Source organism: Macrosteles quadrilineatus, unplaced genomic scaffold (assembly GCF_028750875.1).
Source record: "Macrosteles quadrilineatus isolate MER2022 unplaced genomic scaffold, UCM_ALF_1.0 Scaffold_2__2_contigs__length_208266976, whole genome shotgun sequence".
NCBI lineage: Eukaryota > Metazoa > Arthropoda > Insecta > Hemiptera > Cicadellidae > Macrosteles > Macrosteles quadrilineatus.
In genome coordinates this window covers 37836403-37844824 of record NW_026542595.1, presented here as the reverse complement: position 1 = coordinate 37844824, position 8422 = coordinate 37836403, and positions in this window count along the sequence as shown.

The window sequence follows — 8422 nt, the reverse complement described above, 5'->3', positions numbered from 1 at the left end:
GTCAGCAAATAAACCTACTGTACTGCTGATTAGCGCGTCACTCTTTACATAGTGTAGAGTACAAGATGATGGAAACAGCGAGAAGTCAATTTTTAATGTGCAGCGTTGTGTGCTGAGTCTGACGAAGTGAGGCGTGTATCAGAGAATGCTGAGCTGCCAAGCTGAGTCAGCAAATAAACCTACTGTAATGCTGACTAGCGCGTCACTCTTTACATAGTGTAGAGTACAAGATGATGGAAACAGCAAGAAGTCAATTTTAAATGTGCAGCGTTGTGTGCTGAGTCTGACGACGTGAGGCGTGTATCAGAGAATGCTGAGCTGCCGTGCTGCGTCAGCAGATAAACCTATTTTACTGCTGACTAGTTCGTCACTCAGTGTAATAATTGTACACAGTGTACCTCATAAATTACAGACTGTAAGTAATCAATAACCTCAAAACTTAGCTTTTACACCAGCATTGCGAGTTTTGATGAAACGTTTATCATCCGTATCGTTATGCAAATATATAATCTTTTTATTGATTGATTCACAGAATACACTTATGTTTACTTATATTATACAGGATGTTAAAAAAGTCCTAACACAAACAAAAATAAATTAAACGGCGTAAGATACAATTTCGCAACTTCATCATAATGATATGCAAAATTGTATCTTATTCCATTTAATTTATTTTTGGATGTGTTAAGACTTTTTAAACACCCTATTAAACCATCGATCTCTAATAGAGATCGATGTATTAAACTTAGGGTGTTTACAACTCCTACACTCCGATTGATCGCAGAAATACGAGTAGATCGTCAACATGGTTGCCATATTTAGTTTCGATGGAAGTTGGAGGAGTTCTCTTCAACTAGTGGGGTCTTATAGCTGCATATAGTGGCAGAATATTTCAGTTCTGTCGGAGAGGCTGCAATTTTAGGTGGTTATAGTATACAAGTTTCTGAACCTAAAACCACCCAGACCCCAATTTTTAAGGACCTCGGTCGTCCGTAATGACGTCATCAAATTGGCGGCCGTAAGAGGATGCTGGGTCCCCATGAATTGGCTAACGCCTGAACCGATTTTTATGAAATTTGGCACACAAGTATTTTAATACATTAGCTCGGCCCAGGTTGTCAATGGTCGAGTTTGATAAAGTCGTTTCAAAATGGCGGCCCTTAAAAGCTCAAATAAAAAATAATCTTTCAGTGTTTTGTGTTCTCAACTCCCTCCAGAGATCTGCAGCAACCTATTCACTTTCCTTGCAATCAAAGGTTGCATTACCGTCTCTGCATTTCATGGAATAAGCCAAATACTCCCACCACAGCAAACCTGCAGATTAAGTGAGTTTCAATTTCCCTGATTTGATTTTCAATTAAATCAATATCAATAACATTAGGTTTCATGAGTACCTAGGTTTGCTGCTAAAAGGAGATTAATAAAGTGAGTTTTTATTAATATAATAATATCTTGGTTTAAAATAAACCAATATATTAAAATATTAATAAAAACATCGTGGCATCGTCCGTGGGCCCTCTGTAGTTTCATACATGAGGAGGCGGAACCGGAGATAATCCTCCATGATACACATGAGGTATGCCGGAACATGGAAGGTGTTCTCCAGAGCATCCAGCATATCGCACCACCTCGCGGAATTAAATGCGTTTCGCACATCGAGAGTTACGAGAGTAGTGGTTAAAATCTTCAGCTCTCATCACGGCTTGCTTCACCTCCTCAACAGCGTCAACCGTAGATCGCCCCATCCTGAATCCATACTGGCGAGGGGACAGGTCCCCCGCAGCGACCACGTCTGAATTCAGTCGGGAACGTATCAAATATGTCGGGGCTGCCATTTTGAAATGACTTGATGAAACTTGATCATTTTCAACCCAGGGCGAGATAATGTATTCAAGCACTTGTGTGCCAAATTTCATGAAAATCGGTTGAGGCATTCGGTCGTTATAGCCAATTCATGGGGACCCAACATCCTCTTACGGCCACCATTTTGATGACGTCATTACGGACGATCGAGGTCCTTAAAAATTGGGGTCTGGGCGGTTTTAAGTTCAGAAACTTGTATACTATAACCACCCAAAATTGCAGCCTCTCCGCCTGAACTGAAATATTTTCCTGCTACCCAACCTGACTATACGGAGAAATAATTAATTACTCGAATTATATAAAATTTTATTTCACTACATTTGTTATTATTGTATTGTGTAATATGTAATAGGCTTATGTGGATAAGCAAATGTCAGATTGAAAGAGGCCACTAAAAATATATATGCATTTTCGAGTGCATACGTACAAATTGAGATTTCTTCTCTCTGAATTTAACAAATAGCTTTTTTATGACTTTTCAATTTTACGCTCTTACTTACTGAACTTACGCTCTTATAATTGGATTTTATAGTTTTTTTCAGTAATGTTATCTTGTATATTAAGGACAATTTATTATCTGGGATTCCTTTTATAGGCACCAAAACATAAGTATCCAAACGAAAACTGTGACGCATTTAAATTTAGTCTATAGTCATATAAAACAAATATCAGTTAACTTTTCAAGGGAAAATCAATTAGTTACTATTTTTTTTACTATCGCAAACAAAATCCTCGTTAACTAGACTGCTTTCAAAGATCAATAATATTTCAGGTTAACACCAATAACCTGGTATACGTAGATAAAGAAATACGATTATTTCGCTTTCTTTCAAGTTTAAAATATTAAAGGAGCATTTTAAGGGCTGAATAGTCGGAATTGGTGTTTCATATAACAATTTTTTGACTTTATATTTAACTTACCATCACCGTCGTTAACAGCATACAAAACCAATAACAAATTTAAGATCAAACAGACTTCAGGTGTAAAGCCTTTAGCGTAAATGAATGTAGCCCTTTCAACGTTACTTGGGTCTCAGCGGAAATTATACAAAGCCCGGTGTAAAGCGTTTGTAAAAGATTTATCATGTCCTTTTATTTGAACCCCCCGAGTTTACTTTGTGTGGAGAAAACCCCGCGCAAACATTTTTGCCTTTCACGATGCTTACAGAATAAGAGTGTTGGTTAAAGTAAGGGTCATTGAGCACTGTTCAAACCGATTCCAAACTATTATTGTGTTATTGTTGCACGAGCCCGAGTTGCTATTGTATAGTGTGTAGACAAAAAGGCAATATATTTCAGAACAAATTAAATCTAAACCAAGCCCTAACTTTATAATTACAATATTGCCAACTTACAATATACTACGGTTGGTTTAATCATTAAAATAAACAATTGCATTTTATAAAAAAACTTAACGAGTATAATTTTTGAGGAAGAATTACTTAAATGAGAGTTTTCATATAATTGCCAAACTCGATTCAATCTTAAAATCGCAATTAAGACAGGACAAGATTAATAATGTAAGAAAATTAGTTTAAAATTTAATGTGACGTCTACTCTCAAACTTATAGTCGGGGATGGTATATCAACCTAAGTTTGTCCTGGTCGGAACTAAGTTTGTCTGTTCCGATGTTCACGCCAGGCAAGCGGGGTTGCTGACCAAAGCTCTGCTCTCTCTCTGTCTAATTGGCAAAGTTTGTCGGAACACCTGGTAGCAAAAGCAACCTCAACGAGTCAAGAGAACGAGTCATGCGTGATATCGCTACTAACTTACTGTCCCTGAACAACTTTGTAAAAACTCGTAATTTACAGATATACATAAGTGTTTCCCTTTAGTCAATTTATCACCCTCTCCCCCTCTAATGTTAATTTCTACAGATCTTTACAGACGGATTTACTTGTTGAAGATTCAAAAATATCACAACACGTTTGGTTAAATTCAAATATTTGTTTTTTTTTGTGAAACCTGCATTCATTTACATGTTGTTAATTGCCATATACATATATTTGTGTTATGGGAATCACAAAATCTTCAAAAATATCTATTATCCAAAAGTAAACCCACCACGTACACTATAAAATGAGTTTTTTTTTACTCTTTTTGGGAATTGTGTATTTTTTCTATTGCAAGTAATCCAAACAAATGTAGTCTTTCAATTTAGTAATCTGCAATTACTAATTAGTGTACTGTCTACACTTGTTGAATATAAAATACTATTCTCGGGAATGAAAATATTTTTATTAGGTAAAAGTATACTTTTGCTGAAAACACACGTGTTTTAAACTTCACAAAATAATAAAGCAAGATATTTGACATTTTACCATCAGTTTCACATTAATTTCAACTGCCTTTGCGATAAGTTTGATTTGAAACATCGGTTATAATTGTTCTTTGATATGTTATCTCGTACAACAATCCTTCAAATTATCCATTATTAAACTGTTAATATAAAAGACGTACTGTATTTAGAATCAGATTCAGTAACGCTTTATTCAAGATTTACAATATATAAATATAACTATAGAATGGCAACAATAAATACAATTAATTCTAGAAAAAGTTATAAAAATTTCTAATAATATACACGAGGATACTACTAAGTGAGTAGTAACATTTACTTATTATAAATATTTTCAATTTCTTTTTAAATGTGTTAGTATTATTAATTTCCTTGATATCTTTAGATAGATACTAACAAAAACCTAGTACCTGAAGCTGTGGTTTTGTTTAATCATAAAACTATAAATTATGCCTCTGGATGGCTGGGTAGTTCCGATGCCGAGTATCGTAATTATGCGTAGTACCCAATATCGGAAGTTTTTTTTTTCTATTTCACCTTTTATTTAAATTAAAGTTTTATAAATATATAATTCATAAAGGTAAAGAAAAATACTGTTTCGCTGATTAAAGAAAAGAAAACTATCCTTTTACCTAATAGGCTTTCTTAAAGTTAGGTACTATTCAACTTAGACTTTTTACGCTTCTTAAACAATATGTTCCACGACAGTGAAATAACACAGTAAACGACAAAAGGCCAGGAACCACAAAGGGGATGTAATTATAACTCAATTGTTCAAATGAAAGATTAGGATGGTTTCAAAATGTTTGAACATAACATGTTTATGCAATTGGAATTCAAGTGTTTAAATGTACATTTATTATGTAACGCCAAGTCGATCGAAAGCAGACACTGTCAGCGGTAATGTCAATACCGTTCGTAGAGCTGAGTCACCTGTTTAGAGTGCAAACCAAGCTTTGTATAATCAGTATGATTTATAAATGTGCACGTAAATAATAATGGCGTTCGATACGTGACAGTTACAGCGTATGGCGAGAAGCTACGTCACGTCAACTGTTGTATAATTCAGTGTTCCCAACAGAATCCTTGTACCGCAGCAAATTATCGTATTCCTACAGTGACAGCATCACGAATAATACATAGCTGGGATACGAAGCACTTTATATTTGACCTTTCAGCTGGTTTGTTGATTTTGCTAAGGTAATGGCTGACATTTATCAAATTTAAATTTCAATTCATATTTTAATTTATATCATAGACTAAGATTATTGTAAAAAATACCCTTTACTTTCACAAATAAGCTAATCAATTATAAAACTTATTAAAAAAACACGATATTTTAACAACATCACTGTTATCAATTCATATAATGAATAAATACAATATTCATTTATACATTTATAATAATATAAAACTAAAAATTGCATAAGAGGTTAAGTTTCTTGATAAGAATGAATTAAAACGAGCTTACAACTGTGTAGGGTCTACTCATGATTAAAGTGAATATACAAGACTGTTGTAAATAAGATAGTTTGTTTTAAAATTATAAACAGACCTTTACAGCTTTTGATTTGATAACATCAAACACCTGGATGCTAACTGATCTCAAACACAAGAGACGTTTTTCAAAGATAACCTTTCATCTAATGATGTAATATTGTACCTTCAGTTAGCGGTAGCGTTTGTAAGGCAAAGGGCTGCCCCAACAAACGCTCTGTGTGCATACATGATTGCGTCGTTACCCGAAAATCAGCACCAGGTGAAATTTCTTTTCAGTTTAATAGAACAAGAAAGAACGTTGGAATTCTTTCGTTTTAGCTTTGGCATTATTCCATCGAAAATGTATTAAATTATTAAATGCCGGTTTTGGTTTACTCTATAACATCATGTCAAGTTTCAGTCAGATTATATTTATATTTACAGCCACTTATGATTAGAAAGCTAAGCTAACGGTAACATTTATCTGAATTAGCATTACAAATACACACTATACAATGTTTAGTATAGAATTGTAATGTTAGTACTGTGGTATGTATTTTTCGTGTTAACAATTCATTAAGACTTGACGAAATTGAAAAAAATTTTTTACTAACTGTAAATAATATTTTTATAAAAATTATTTAGTTTTAATGTGTGTTTTACTAATTTATAAAGCTTGTTTATATATTTTTATTACTCTCCATACGAATATCGTGGGTTTCCAATCTATTAAAACGTATAAGTTAGTCTGTCCTCAACATTACCTTTCCTTGCCCAAACAAACTTTTTCCTTTCCTAAACAAACTTTTGCCTTTCACGGAAATTCGAAGTTCCCATTTAACAGAAGCAATAAGGTATGTGTTCTTTTTATTACGATGAATATTGTTCAGAAGAATATAGTTTAAAATAAACTCTAACGCTATGCTAAATAAAGCTTGAAGAAAATTAGTAACCATGAAAATATTGGTAATGGAAATATTTTTTTATTTAAAACAAAGAAACTTTGTGCGATTGATTGCATCGTGGTGAAAAGTATCGTTCACTACTCATCACAAAAGTTCCATTCCGGGCTCAATAGTTGTTTTCCGCCCTGGCTCCGTCTCGCTCGTAAACCACTACTGTATTTTGCCCGGAAATTGATCACTTTCGGGACTAGTGATGGAACATAATATTTTTATAATTTACTGAGGAGACATACAACATAAAAACGCACATGTGTTGCCAGAAAAAAAAAGAATCGTTATGAATAGAAATACAATTTTTAAATCATCTATAATTAATGGAAGTCGCGTTTTATTTATTTAAATGTAACGATACTTTACAAAAAATCACCATACAAAATTATAGTAAAACATGTAATAGAAAAAGAAGCCTAAAAAAACAAAGAGATATTTTTCTTACCTCTGTCTAAGAATCTATCAAAAGAATTTAAAAAATGTTTTTGATTATATCATGGAACTTTCACTATGTTTTATGGGCATAATATAATTACACTTTGTAATAAATTAACTCTACTCACAGCTAGAAATTGTAAAAGCATTTTTAATTAACCACTGGTAATTTTATCAGACGGAGTTGCCAAGACGTCTCTAGGGGCAAAACAAAGAGCACCGAACAAAGGCCTTCCTTCAAGATCGATGTGACGCTTCCAGGCCAAAGTTATACTTGAGAACGAGCCATGCGTTGTATGGTACGTTAAAGATTTGTACTTAGAATCAGGTGGCTTTGTTATCAAAACATCATTATTTTTAACTTATTGGAAAACGTACCTAAAATAAACGTAAGTTTTAACGGCCATTTAAAAATTACAATAGTATCAATGTATTTCCTTGCCACCAACATGTCTATTCTTTATTTTAACATTTTGAATCTACGTAAGCAATATATACACTTATACCTTTGGGCTCCAGGAAATAAATTTTTGCCGTTATTAAACCTATAAAAACTTGGTCGAGGCAAATCTTAAATTCTGAGCAAATAGGCTGCAAATGAAAAGCAAATACGGTTTAGCGCCTGGTTAGGGGAAGGGGCTTGTTTGTGTTTACTTTCCTGCTTACAAGGCTTTCAAAAATATAGCAGACACTTTCGACTCTTATATAGTTTAGGCCAAAAGAACAGCACCATATAAAAGATTTATTTTTATACATTACTAAACAGTTCCTGGCTTTACTAAAAAATAGGTAAGTCTGCCTGAATGCTAAGAGCTGTTTTACAGTAACTGTTGCCCTACATTAAAATTAAACTACCTGATCCCATGGAATATTGTTAGAACTAGAAACTAACAATGACCTGAGTCTAGACGCGACACACTTGTCAAGTAGGCTTACAAACTGGGTTTCTCTGATTTGCGTTGCAATCAAAATATTATGAAAACTATTTCTATACAAATACAAAGACACGTACAATTAATTTCTTGGTTAAACATAAAGTGGGATTAGGTGCATTTGGATTAAGCATTTAAACTATAGTTATAGTGAATATTTTTCGAATCACTTGTATTAAGTCCGGAAATCAATGCAGCACATAAAGACCTTGTATTTCTATAGCTTAGCTGATTATTTATTTAGTTAAGATCCCAGAAAGCTAGAAATAACATACGATTTGAACCCAAAACCTACTAATTGTTTAGCAAATAATATTTAATAATACAAATGTTTTAGAATAGGTTTAACATACACAACAATTAAAGATATAAGAAACAATATTTCATTTATTAATTAGAGTATTAATACCAAAATTTAGGAAATAAACACAATGACATCAGCACAACAACAGTTTCC